The sequence below is a fragment of the Haliotis rufescens genome, unplaced genomic scaffold, assembly GCF_023055435.1.
Source record: "Haliotis rufescens isolate VD_foot unplaced genomic scaffold, xgHalRufe1.0.p SCAF_48, whole genome shotgun sequence".
Lineage (NCBI taxonomy): Eukaryota > Metazoa > Mollusca > Gastropoda > Lepetellida > Haliotidae > Haliotis > Haliotis rufescens.
In genome coordinates, this window is record NW_025964201.1 from 389,294 (window position 1) to 401,769 (window position 12,476).

The 12,476-nt window shown below is 38.3% G+C and overlaps 1 long non-coding RNA gene across 1 annotated transcript; it reads left to right on the forward strand.

The window, feature by feature from the left end:
* The first annotated feature begins 2,077 nt into the window (after positions 1–2,077).
* LOC125372771 lies at positions 2,078–3,164 on the forward strand. The gene is made up of 3 exons (XR_007218231.1): positions 2,078–2,237; positions 2,405–2,489; positions 2,690–3,164. It is a non-coding gene; the product is annotated as an uncharacterized LOC125372771 (long non-coding RNA).
* The last annotated feature ends 9,312 nt before the right edge of the window (positions 3,165–12,476 follow it).

Here is a 12,476-nt window from a genome sequence, read left to right on the forward strand (position 1 = left end):
ATCTGGTGGAATTGCATGAGTGTGTCAAAGGTAAAGAGCGTGATATAGCTATGGAAATGTTTAGTGCAAGTTTTAATGTTAAGAGTATGCTCCACGTTGTAGACGTTGTGGTCCTACCCTCACCACTCACATTTGTATTATATATTCTGTTTTATTCCTTTCTGCATTCATATTGTACACGTAATAACAGACTGACCTAAAACATGTGATGACACTCCAAAAGGTTATTTGTATGTTTTACGCTAGATTCACCCTGTCCACCATAACCTCATTCCACAAGGTAACTGGGATCTATTCCAACTTGGAATCACCACGAGGTTAATGTGTTATGAACAAATGAAACACTTTGATTCAATCACTGGCAGCTGGGAACATTACTTTCTGAGTAATCTATTGTGTGACCGGAATCTGATATCGCCACTCCACAGCTGTCTTAACATTTTTCACAAAGCCTTCTCATTTCCAAGGAGTGTACCCATCCATGTCAACACTAACAATTGTGACAATATTTGTATAATCTTGGCATATGCGAATAATCTTAAGATTATAATTATCTTCAGACGGGACTCAATCTAAAAAAGTATGAGAATCTGTACTTTACTAAGAAAGTGTTATCACAAATATAACATTTGTTACATTTGACCACTTTCTAAATGACATTGTGTATTCAATTTTATCATTGGTTATTTGGAATTGATTTTAAACGTGTGCCAGCATACAGAATGGATAATAATGACAACATATTTCCTGTTATTTGTATAAATAGTATAACATCGACAAATCGAATTATATGTGATTTACTTTCTCAGACAAGTAGAACACATTATTTCAGACCAAGTTGCCAGTGTCTTGTTGTGTGAAAGGAAGACCAAAACAGACAAGGAGGTCTACATCAGCAGCAACCGACTGAAGATGTCATCTCGGGAAACAAGCACCTGCACCTGTACAGTCAGTGGAGCTGTGAGCCGCCTCATCCTGCTGGACGTCAGACTGGGCAACAGCAACGTGACCACACTGTCCATCAGAGACAAGACACGTACAGTGTACACAATCCATGGTGGCGACCTGGCAGTCCACTGCATAAAAGGAGATTACTATCAGCCAATCAGAGTGGAGTTAACAGGTGGACGTTATCCGTGACTATCTCCCTGACAAGATATGGATGAGACTGAAAGGTAATTTTTTAATAATGCGCCTTTGATGACAAAAACGTGCAATTTTATCATTAATATTAAACGTCTTCATTAATTAATTATCTTCCTTTTCTACAGGACACAACGGCTCTGACGTTACAGTCACATCAATCAATCTTTATTGTATGAAAGGCCATTGGCCCATATACACATACAGATAAACAATATCGTTTACAGCTGTACAGCTTATTATATAATTATTGGATAACTAATATGATGCTTGACATGTATTAGAGGTATTGTAATAACAGTGGAAATAACCACAGTGGCAGTAGTAGTATAAAATACAAAAGGAATGGAATAGCATAGCACGACGTTCAATACAAAATAATCTATCAGTAATATACTCATCATGTCATGAAAATTTGACAATTTAAATGTATATGCATTTCTAGTAGAAACAAACAGACAAAAATGAAATGTAGATACTCCTGATCTCCTGATACTCCTGATCACACATGTAAGGGTATGTCCTTTGCTATTTCTACTTGGAGAGGCGGTGGGGTAGACTAGTGGTTAAACCCGGTTCGATTCCCGACATGAGTACAATGTGTGAAGCCCATTTCTGGTGTCCCCCGCCGTGATATTGCTTAATGGTGGCGTAATGCAATACTCACTCACTCACTCACTATTTCTTCTTGTCAATATATACTCGCTCACTCATTCAGCATAATTATTTTCTTGGGGAACGTCAGCATTCCGATAATCTAAATATTCTGGATCAGCAGGAGAATAATAATACGAACACACAATGCCATTTAGAAAGAGGTCAAATGTAGCACATGTTATATTTGGGATAACACTTTCCCAGTAAAGTACAGATACGCGTACTACGCTCAAACCTCACCCCAACCCTCTGTCAATAATAACGACACGAGAATAATAATGACACGAATTATTTTTCACACTTCGTCATATCACGTTTGAAAAGGAAGTCCTAAACAGCTTGGTTAAATGATATTGTCGATTTCTTTTTTCAGCGACAGAAGCAGCTTCAAACACCGATGGGACGCAATCAGTGCCATCAGGTAAGGCCGTTCTTGGGTTGGTACAAGTGCATGTATCTGTTTGATTCGATTAATAGACTAATATTGTGTGCTTGTTTCAGACACGTCTGTGTATCGGTGGTAAAGTTCGTCTACCAACTGCTGTACCAAGTTATATATATATACCTCCTTTTAAATGTACACATTTGTCAAATTATGTTTCAGTTGGATCAAAGCTTGTTTTCCTTCCTGTTGGGTTTTTGGTTGGATTTGTGACTGTTGGTATTATCTTCATCTTGTATATGAAAAGGTTGGTACCACACCAATACATTTTATTGAATGGACGTTTGTCAATATGAAAGACATTCGTGGCAAGACAAATCTATATTTTCCGAAACGACATGTCTGAATTCATTATATGCATGCAGACAAATCTATTTATAATTATCAATATACGTATATTATTCAATTGTTACCACAGAACCATCTATGAATTCTATTTTTACCCAGGAGACAAAGCAACCCGGCCTTTGTTTCACCTTCGCTACGGTTTACCCCTGAAGGGAATGACGCCCTTGAGCCCATCAACATCGGGATACGGCTCCCCCTCTCCAACTTTCCACAAAGAGCCTTAGTCCCGATATCCACAACCAGGACGACCCCGACTACAGTGTGGCTACCCTCAAACCTAACCCCAACCCTCTGTCACTGTCAAACCTAACCATCGACAAGAACAAGCTTCGATCCAACGCAGAACCGTGAACAGTGAAGTAACTATGACATCCTTGCAATTTGTTGCCCGTACGCAGATAGAAAATTTAATGTATAATTGACCTTATTATTTGCTAGAAGCATATTATTTGGGCTTTGCTGCGTCCTACCAAAAGACGTTAAAATATGGTACTTTTTGTTACCATGTCTGGCGCTAGGCATTAAGGGGCTAAAACAAGGACTGGTCGGCTCGGAGTCAGTATACTGTGCCTGAGTGGGGTATTCATGTTGAACTGCAGCATGGTTTCTCAGTATGCTTGCACTATAAATCGGCATCAGTCCCGACTAGTACAAGCAGCCACACACACAAACACGGGTACATGAACGTGGCTATAAAAGTGCAATAATCTTGGACGCAACGTTATATTAAAACCCATTTCACCTCACCAGACCCTCAATTTCAAGAAACCAGGCCTTGTTTCCTCAGGCAAAATATGAGACATACTCGGAAATGTATGAGTATGATTACGTTCAGTTCTTCCCTATTTTCAAATCATTACCTAATATTTCGTGATAACAAGGAGGAAAAATGAATCCGGTTTTTTTAAGACTTAGTGTGTTTTATACAATGCTACTGAAACCATTGCTTTACATGTAACGCACTAGTTTAACAGCCGATAATGAAGAGCGAAAGCGATTCTATTAAGGAAACAGATATATACTAGCGGAAAAAGTAACTGTGCTTCATATAAAGTGGTGTGAATGTTGTTACTGAAAATATACAAAATAATATTTGGTCAGTCGTCTGATCAATGTTTTATCCTAACAATGTCATTGCCAGAACCCATAATGGTAACACTAGACATGGAGGCTCGCCCTCTAAGTTTGTTTGTTTTGTTTGTTTGTTGTTTAACGCCGCACTCAGCAATATTCCAGCTATATGACGGCGGTCTGTAAAATAATGGAGTCTGGACCAGACAATCCAGTGGTTGACATCATGAGCATCGATCCACGCGATTGAGATCGATGACATGTATTAACCAAGTCAGCGAGCCTGACCACCCGACCCCGTTAGTCGCCTCTTACGACAAGCATAGTCGCCTTTTACAGCAAACATTGGTTGCTGAAGACCTATTCTACCCCTGATCTTCACGGGTCTCGCCCTCTAAGAGCGGTGGTGTAACAACTCAGTTAACAATGTCAATATCGGATGTTACAACCATTTTAGTAGATATTGGCAAGGCAGCGGCGGCACATTACAAGTGTTCACCCGACCTCGAGGGGTACATGGTGTGATGTGCCCTGTGTGTGAGCTAATGTACACAAGGTTCATCACACCTTATGCCCCGTGAGATCGGTTGGCAACGAACAGGCCCGGAATATATGTCCGCCTTTTTACTGAGTTAGCCAAACTCGAAGCAGGAGGACGCAAACAAACCGAGTTACTTGCCTTTACCCAAGCATTCAGATAAACGTCGGTTCATTTCAACTTAAAGATACTCGAGATATGGAAGTTACCTACGATGTGTTCCGACTGATTTCTCAATCTCATCCGAGACATCTTCTCTGTGGGAGAGTTCTGGAGAAATAGCCGCCCATGGCAGTACGTTGTTACCTGTGTACAGAATGTTTAGCTGGTGGAATGTTCATTTCGTTGTTGTATGTTGTGTACAGAATGTTTAGCTAGTGGAATGTTCAGTTCGTTGTTGTATGTTGTGTACAGAATGTTAAGCTAGTGGAATGTTCAGTTCGTAGTTGCCTGTGTACAGAATGTTTAGCTAGTGGAATGTTCAGTTCGTTGTTGTCTGTGTACAGCATGTTTAGCTGGTGGAATATTCAGTTCGTTGTTGTCTATGTAAAGAATGTTAAGCTGGTGGAATGTTCAGTTCGTTGTTGTCTGTGTACAGAATGTTTAGCTAGTGGAATGTTCAGTTCGATGTTGTCTGTGTACAGAATGTTTAACTTGTGGAATGTTCAGTTCGTTGTTGTCTATGTACAGCATGTTTAACTAGTGGAATGTTCAGCTCGTTCATGCCTATGTACAGTATGTTTAACTAGTGGAATGTTCAGTTCGTTGTTGTCTATGTACAGCATGTTTAGCTGGTGGAATGTTCAGTTCGTTGTTTCCTGTGTACAGAGTGTTTAGCTAGTGGAATGTTCAGTTCGTTGTTGCCTGTGTACAGAATGTTTAGTTGGTGGAATATCCAGTTCGTTGTTGTCTATGTACAGCATGTTTAACTTGTTGAATGTTCAGTTCGTTGTTGTCTATGTACAGAATGTTTAACTAGTGGAATGTTCAGCTCGTTCATGCCTATGTACAGTATGTTTAACTAGTGGAATTTCAATTCGTTGTTGTCTATGTACAGTATGTTTAACTTGTGGAATGTTCAGTTCGTTGTTATCTATGTATAGCATGTTTAGCTGGTGGAATGTTCAGTTCGTTGTTGTCTATGTACAGTATGTTTAGCTTGTGGAATGTTCAGTTCGTTGTTGTCTATGTACAGCATGTTTAGCTGGTCAAATATTCAGTTCGTTGTTGTCTTTGTACAGAATGTTTAACTTGTGGAATATTCAGTTCGTTGTTGTCTATGTACAGAATGTTTAACTAGTGGAATGTTCAGTTCTTTGTTGTCTATGTACAGCATGTTTAGCTGGTGGAATATTCAGTTCGTTGTTGTCTATGTAAAGAATGTTAAGCTGGTGGAATGTTCAGTTGGTTGTTGTCTGTGTACAGAATGTTTAGCTAGTGGAATGTTCAGTTCGTTGTTGTCTATGTACAGAATGTTTAACTTGTGGAATGTTCAGTTCGTTGTTGTCTTTGTACAGTATGTTTTACTAGTGGAATGTTCAGTTCGTTGTTTTCTATGTACAGCATGTTTAACTTGTTGAATGTTCAGTTCGTTGTTGTCTATGTACAGAATGTTTAACTAGTGGAATGTTCAGCTCGTTCATGCCTATGTACAGTATCTTTAACTAGTGGATTATTCAGTTCGTTGTTGTCTATGTACAGAATGTTTAACTAGTGGAATGTTCAGTTCGTTGTTGTCTATGTACAGTATGTTTAGCTTGTGGAATGTTCAGTTCGTTGTTGTCTATGTACAGCATGTTTAGCTGGTCAAATATTCAGTTCGTTGTTGTCTTTGTACAGAATGTTTAACTTGTGGATTATTCAGTTCGTTGTTGTCTATGTACAGAATGTTTAACTAGTGGAATGTTCAGTTCGTTGTTGTCTATGTACAGCATGTTTAGCTGGTGGAATATTCAGTTCGTTGTTGTCTATGTACAGAATGTTTAACTTGTGGAATATTCAGTTCGTTGTTGTCTATGTACAGAATGTTTAACTAGTGGAATATTCAGTTCGTTGTTGTCTATGTACAGCATGTTTAGTTGGTGGAATATTCAGTTCGTTGTTGTCTATGTAAAGAATGTTAAGCTGGTGGAATGTTCAGTTCGTTGTTGTCTGTGTACAGAATGTTTAGCTAGTGGAATGTTCAGTTCGTTGTTGTCTATGTACAGAATGTTTAACTTGTGGAATGTTCAGTTCGTTGTTGTCTTTGTACAGTATGTTTAACTAGTGGAATGTTCAGTTCGTTGTTGTCTATGTACAGCATGTTTAGCTGGTGGAATGTTCAGTTCGTTGTTGTCCATGTACAGTATGTTTAGCTTGTGGAATGTTCAGTTCGTTGTTGTCTATGTACAGCATGTTTAGCTGGTCGAATATTCAGTTCGTTGTTGACTTTGTACAGAATGTTTAACTAGTGGAATGTTCAGTTCGTTGTTGTCTATGTACAGCATGTTTAGCTGGTGGAATATTCAGTTCGTTGTTGTCTATGTAAAGAATGTTAAGCTGGTGGAATGTTCAGTTGGTTGTTGTCTGTGTACAGAATGTTTAGCTAGTGGAATGTTCAGTTCGTTGTTGTCTATGTACAGAATGTTTAACTTGTGGAATGTTCAGTTCGTTGTTGTCTTTGTACAGTATGTTTTACTAGTGGAATGTTCAGTTCGTTGTTGTCTATGTACAGCATGTTTAGCTGGTGGAATGTTCAGTTCGTTGTTGTCTATGTACAGTATGTTTAGCTTGTGGAATGTTCAGTTCGTTGTTGTCTATGTACAGCATGTTTAGCTGGTGGAATGTTCAGTTCGTTGTTGTCTTTGTACAGTTTGTTTAACTAGTGGAATGTTCAGTTCGTTGTTGTCTATATATAGCATGTTTAGCTAGTGGAATGTTCAGTTCGTTGTTGTCTATGTGCAGTATGTTTAGCTTGTGGAATGTTCAGTTCGTTGTTGTCTATGTACAGCATGTTTAGCTGGTGGAATATTCAGTTCGTTGTTGTCTTTGTACAGAATGTTTAACTGGTGGAATATTCAGTTCGTTGTTGTCTATGTACAGAATGTTTAACTAGTGGAATGTTCAGTTCGTTGTTGTCTATGTACAGCATGTTTAGCTGGTGGAATATTCAGTTCGTTGTTGTCTATGTAAAGAATGTTAAGCTGGTGGAATGTTCAGTTCGTTGTTGTCTGTGTACAGAATGTTTAGCTAGTGGAATGTTCAGTTCGTTGTTGTCTATGTACAGAATGTTTAACTTGTGGAATGTTCAGTTCGTTGTTGTCTTTGTACAGCATGTTTAACTAGTGGAATGTTCAGTTCGTTGTTGTCTATGTACAGCATGTTTAGCTGGTGGAATGTTCAGTTCGTTGTTTCCTGTGTACAGAGTGTTTAGCTAGTGGAATGTTCAGTTCGTTGTTGCCTGTGTACAGAATGTTTAGTTGGTGGAATATCCAGTTCGTTGTTGCCTATGTACAGCATGTTTAACTTGTGGAATGTTCAGTTCGTTGTTGTCTATGTACAGCATGTTGAGCTGGTGGAATATTCAGTTCGTTGTTATCTATGTACAGAATGTTTAACTTGTGGAATTTCAGTTCGTTGTTGCCTATGTACAGTATGTTTAACTTGTGGAATGTTCAGTTCGTTGTTGTCTATGTATAGCATGTTTAGCTGGAGGAATGTTCAGTTCGTTGTTGTCTATGTACAGTATGTTTAGCTTGTGGAATGTTCAGTTCGTTGTTGTCTATGTACAGAATGTTTAGCTGGTCGAATATTCAGTTCGTTGTTGTCTTTGTACAGAATGTTTAACTTGTGGAATATTCAGTTCGTTGTTGTCTATGTACAGAATGTTTAACTAGTGGAATGTTCAGTTCGTTGTTGTCTATGTACAGCATGTTTAGCTGGTTGAATATTCAGTTCGTTGTTGTCTATGTAAAGAATGTTAAGCTGGTGGAATGTTCAGTTCGTTGTTGTCTGTGTACAGAATGTTTAACTTGTGGAATGTTCAGTTCGTTGTTGTCTATGTACAGCATGTTTAGCTGGTGGAATGTTCAGTTCGTTGTTGTCTATGTACAGTATGTTTAGCTTGTGGAATGTTCAGTTCGTCGTTGTCTATGTACAGCATGTTTAGCTGGTCGAATATTCAGTTCGTTGTTGTCTTTGTACAAAATGTTTAACTAGTGGAATGTTCAGTTCGTTGTTGTCTATGTACAGCATGTTTAGCTGGTGGAATATTCAGTTCGTTGTTGTCTATGTAAAGAATGTTAAGCTGGTGGAATGTTCAGTTCGTTGTTGTCTGTGTACAGAATGTTTAGCTAGTGGAATGTTCAGTTCGTTGTTGTCTATGTACAGAATGTTTAACTTGTGGAATGTTCAGTTCGTTGTTGTCTTTGTACAGCATGTTTTACTAGTGGAATGTTCAGTTCGTTGTTGTCTATGTACAGCATGTTTAGCTGGTGGAATGTTCAGTTCGTTGTTGTCCATGTACAGCATGTTTAGCTGGTCGAATATTCAGTTCGTTGTTGTCTTTGTACAGAATGTTTAACTTGTGGAATATTCAGTTCGTTGTTGTCTATGTACAGAATGTTTAACTAGTGGAATGTTCAGTTCGTTGTTCTCTATGTACAGCATGTTTAGCTGGTGGAATATTCAGTTCGTTGTTGTCTATGTAAAGAATGTTAAGCTGGTGGAATGTTCAGTTGGTTGTTGTCTGTGTACAGAATGTTTAGCTAGTGGAATGTTCAGTTCGTTGTTGTCTATGTACAGAATGTTTAACTTGTGGAATGTTCAGTTCGTTGTTGTCTTTGTACAGTATGTTTTACTAGTGGAATGTTCAGTTCGTTGTTGTCTATGTACAGCATGTTTAGCTGGTGGAATGTTCAGTTCGTTGTTGTCTATGTACAGCATGTTTAGCTGGTGGAATGTTAAGTTCGTTGTTGTCTTTGTACAGTATGTGTAACTAGTGGAATGTTCAGTTCGTTGTTGTCTATGTATAGCATGTTTAGCTTGTGGAATGTTCAGTTCGTTGTTGTCTATGTACAGCATGTTTAGCTGGTGGAATATTCAGTTCGTTGTTGTCTTTGTACAGAATGTTTAACTTGTGGAATATTCAGTTCGTTGTTGTCTATGTACAGAATGTTTAACTAGTGGAATGTTCAGTTCGTTGTTGTCTATGTACAGCATGTTTAGCTGGTGGAATGTTCAGTTCGTTGTTGTCCATGTACAGTATGTTTAGCTTGTGGAATGTTCAGTTCGTTGTTGTCTATGTACAGCATGTTTAGCTGGTCGAATATTCAGTTCGTTGTTGACTTTGTACAGAATGTTTAACTAGTGGAATGTTCAGTTCGTTGTTGTCTATGTACAGCATGTTTAGCTGGTGGAATATTCAGTTCGTTGTTGTCTATGTAAAGAATGTTAAGCTGGTGGAATGTTCAGTTGGTTGTTGTCTGTGTACAGAATGTTTAGCTAGTGGAATGTTCAGTTCGTTGTTGTCTATGTACAGAATGTTTAACTTGTGGAATGTTCAGTTCGTTGTTGTCTTTGTACAGTATGTTTTACTAGTGGAATGTTCAGTTCGTTGTTGTCTATGTACAGCATGTTTAGCTGGTGGAATGTTCAGTTCGTTGTTGTCTATGTACAGTATGTTTAGCTTGTGGAATGTTCAGTTCGTTGTTGTCTATGTACAGCATGTTTAGCTGGTGGAATGTTCAGTTCGTTGTTGTCTTTGTACAGTTTGTTTAACTAGTGGAATGTTCAGTTCGTTGTTGTCTATATATAGCATGTTTAGCTAGTGGAATGTTCAGTTCGTTGTTGTCTATGTGCAGTATGTTTAGCTTGTGGAATGTTCAGTTCGTTGTTGTCTATGTACAGCATGTTTAGCTGGTGGAATATTCAGTTCGTTGTTGTCTTTGTACAGAATGTTTAACTGGTGGAATATTCAGTTCGTTGTTGTCTATGTACAGAATGTTTAACTAGTGGAATGTTCAGTTCGTTGTTGTCTATGTACAGCATGTTTAGCTGGTGGAATATTCAGTTCGTTGTTGTCTATGTAAAGAATGTTAAGCTGGTGGAATGTTCAGTTCGTTGTTGTCTGTGTACAGAATGTTTAGCTAGTGGAATGTTCAGTTCGTTGTTGTCTATGTACAGAATGTTTAACTTGTGGAATGTTCAGTTCGTTGTTGTCTTTGTACAGCATGTTTAACTAGTGGAATGTTCAGTTCGTTGTTGTCTATGTACAGCATGTTTAGCTGGTGGAATGTTCAGTTCGTTGTTTCCTGTGTACAGAGTGTTTAGCTAGTGGAATGTTCAGTTCGTTGTTGCCTGTGTACAGAATGTTTAGTTGGTGGAATATCCAGTTCGTTGTTGCCTATGTACAGCATGTTTAACTTGTGGAATGTTCAGTTCGTTGTTGTCTATGTACAGCATGTTGAGCTGGTGGAATATTCAGTTCGTTGTTATCTATGTACAGAATGTTTAACTTGTGGAATTTCAGTTCGTTGTTGCCTATGTACAGTATGTTTAACTTGTGGAATGTTCAGTTCGTTGTTGTCTATGTATAGCATGTTTAGCTGGAGGAATGTTCAGTTCGTTGTTGTCTATGTACAGTATGTTTAGCTTGTGGAATGTTCAGTTCGTTGTTGTCTATGTACAGCATGTTTAGCTGGTCGAATATTCAGTTCGTTGTTGTCTTTGTACAGAATGTTTAACTTGTGGAATATTCAGTTCGTTGTTGTCTATGTACAGAATGTTTAACTAGTGGAATGTTCAGTTCGTTGTTGTCTATGTACAGCATGTTTAGCTGGTGGAATATTCAGTTCGTTGTTGTCTATGTAAAGAATGTTAAGCTGGTGGAATGTTCAGTTCGTTGTTGTCTGTGTACAGAATGTTTAACTTGTGGAATGTTCAGTTCGTTGTTGTCTATGTACAGCATGTTTAGCTGGTGGAATGTTCAGTTCGTTGTTGTCTATGTACAGTATGTTTAGCTTGTGGAATGTTCAGTTCGTTGTTGTCTATGTACAGCATGTTTAGCTGGTCGAATATTCAGTTCGTTGTTGTCTTTGTACAAAATGTTTAACTAGTGGAATGTTCAGTTCGTTGTTGTCTATGTACAGCATGTTTAGCTGGTGGAATATTCAGTTCGTTGTTGTCTATGTAAAGAATGTTAAGCTGGTGGAATGTTCAGTTCGTTGTTGTCTGTGTACAGAATGTTTAGCTAGTGGAATGTTCAGTTCGTTGTTGTCTATGTACAGAATGTTTAACTTGTGGAATGTTCAGTTCGTTGTTGTCTTTGTACAGCATGTTTTACTAGTGGAAAGTTCAGTTCGTTGTTGTCTATGTACAGCATGTTTAGCTGGTGGAATGTTCAGTTCGTTGTTGTCCATGTACAGCATGTTTAGCTGGTCGAATATTCAGTTCGTTGTTGTCTTTGTACAGAATGTTTAACTTGTGGAATATTCAGTTCGTTGTTGTCTATTTACAGAATGTTTAACTAGTGGAATGTTCAGTTCGTTGTTCTCTATGTACAGCATGTTTAGCTGGTGGAATATTCAGTTCGTTGTTGTCTATGTAAAGAATGTTAAGCTGGTGGAATGTTCAGTTGGTTGTTGTCTGTGTACAGAATGTTTAGCTAGTGGAATGTTCAGTTCGTTGTTGTCTATGTACAGAATGTTTAACTTGTGGAATGTTCAGTTCGTTGTTGTCTTTGTACAGTATGTTTTACTAGTGGAATGTTCAGTTCGTTGTTGTCTATGTACAGCATGTTTAGCTGGTGGAATGTTCAGTTCGTTGTTGTCTATGTACAGCATGTTTAGCTGGTGGAATGTTAAGTTCGTTGTTGTCTTTGTACAGTATGTGTAACTAGTGGAATGTTCAGTTCGTTGTTGTCTATGTATAGCATGTTTAGCTTGTGGAATGTTCAGTTCGTTGTTGTCTATGTACAGCATGTTTAGCTGGTGGAATATTCAGTTCGTTGTTGTCTTTGTACAGAATGTTTAACTTGTGGAATATTCAGTTCGTTGTTGTCTATGTACAGAATGTTTAACTAGTGGAATGTTCAGTTCGTTGTTGTCTATGTACAGCATGTTTAGCTGGTGGAATATTCAGTTCGTTGTTGTCTATGTAAAGAATGTTAAGCTGGTGGAATGTTCAGTTCGTTGTTGTCTGTGTACAGAATGTTAAGCTAGTGGAATATTCAGTTCGTTGTTGTCTATGTACAGAATGTTTAACTTGTGGAATGTTGAGTTCGTTGTTGTCTTTGTGCAG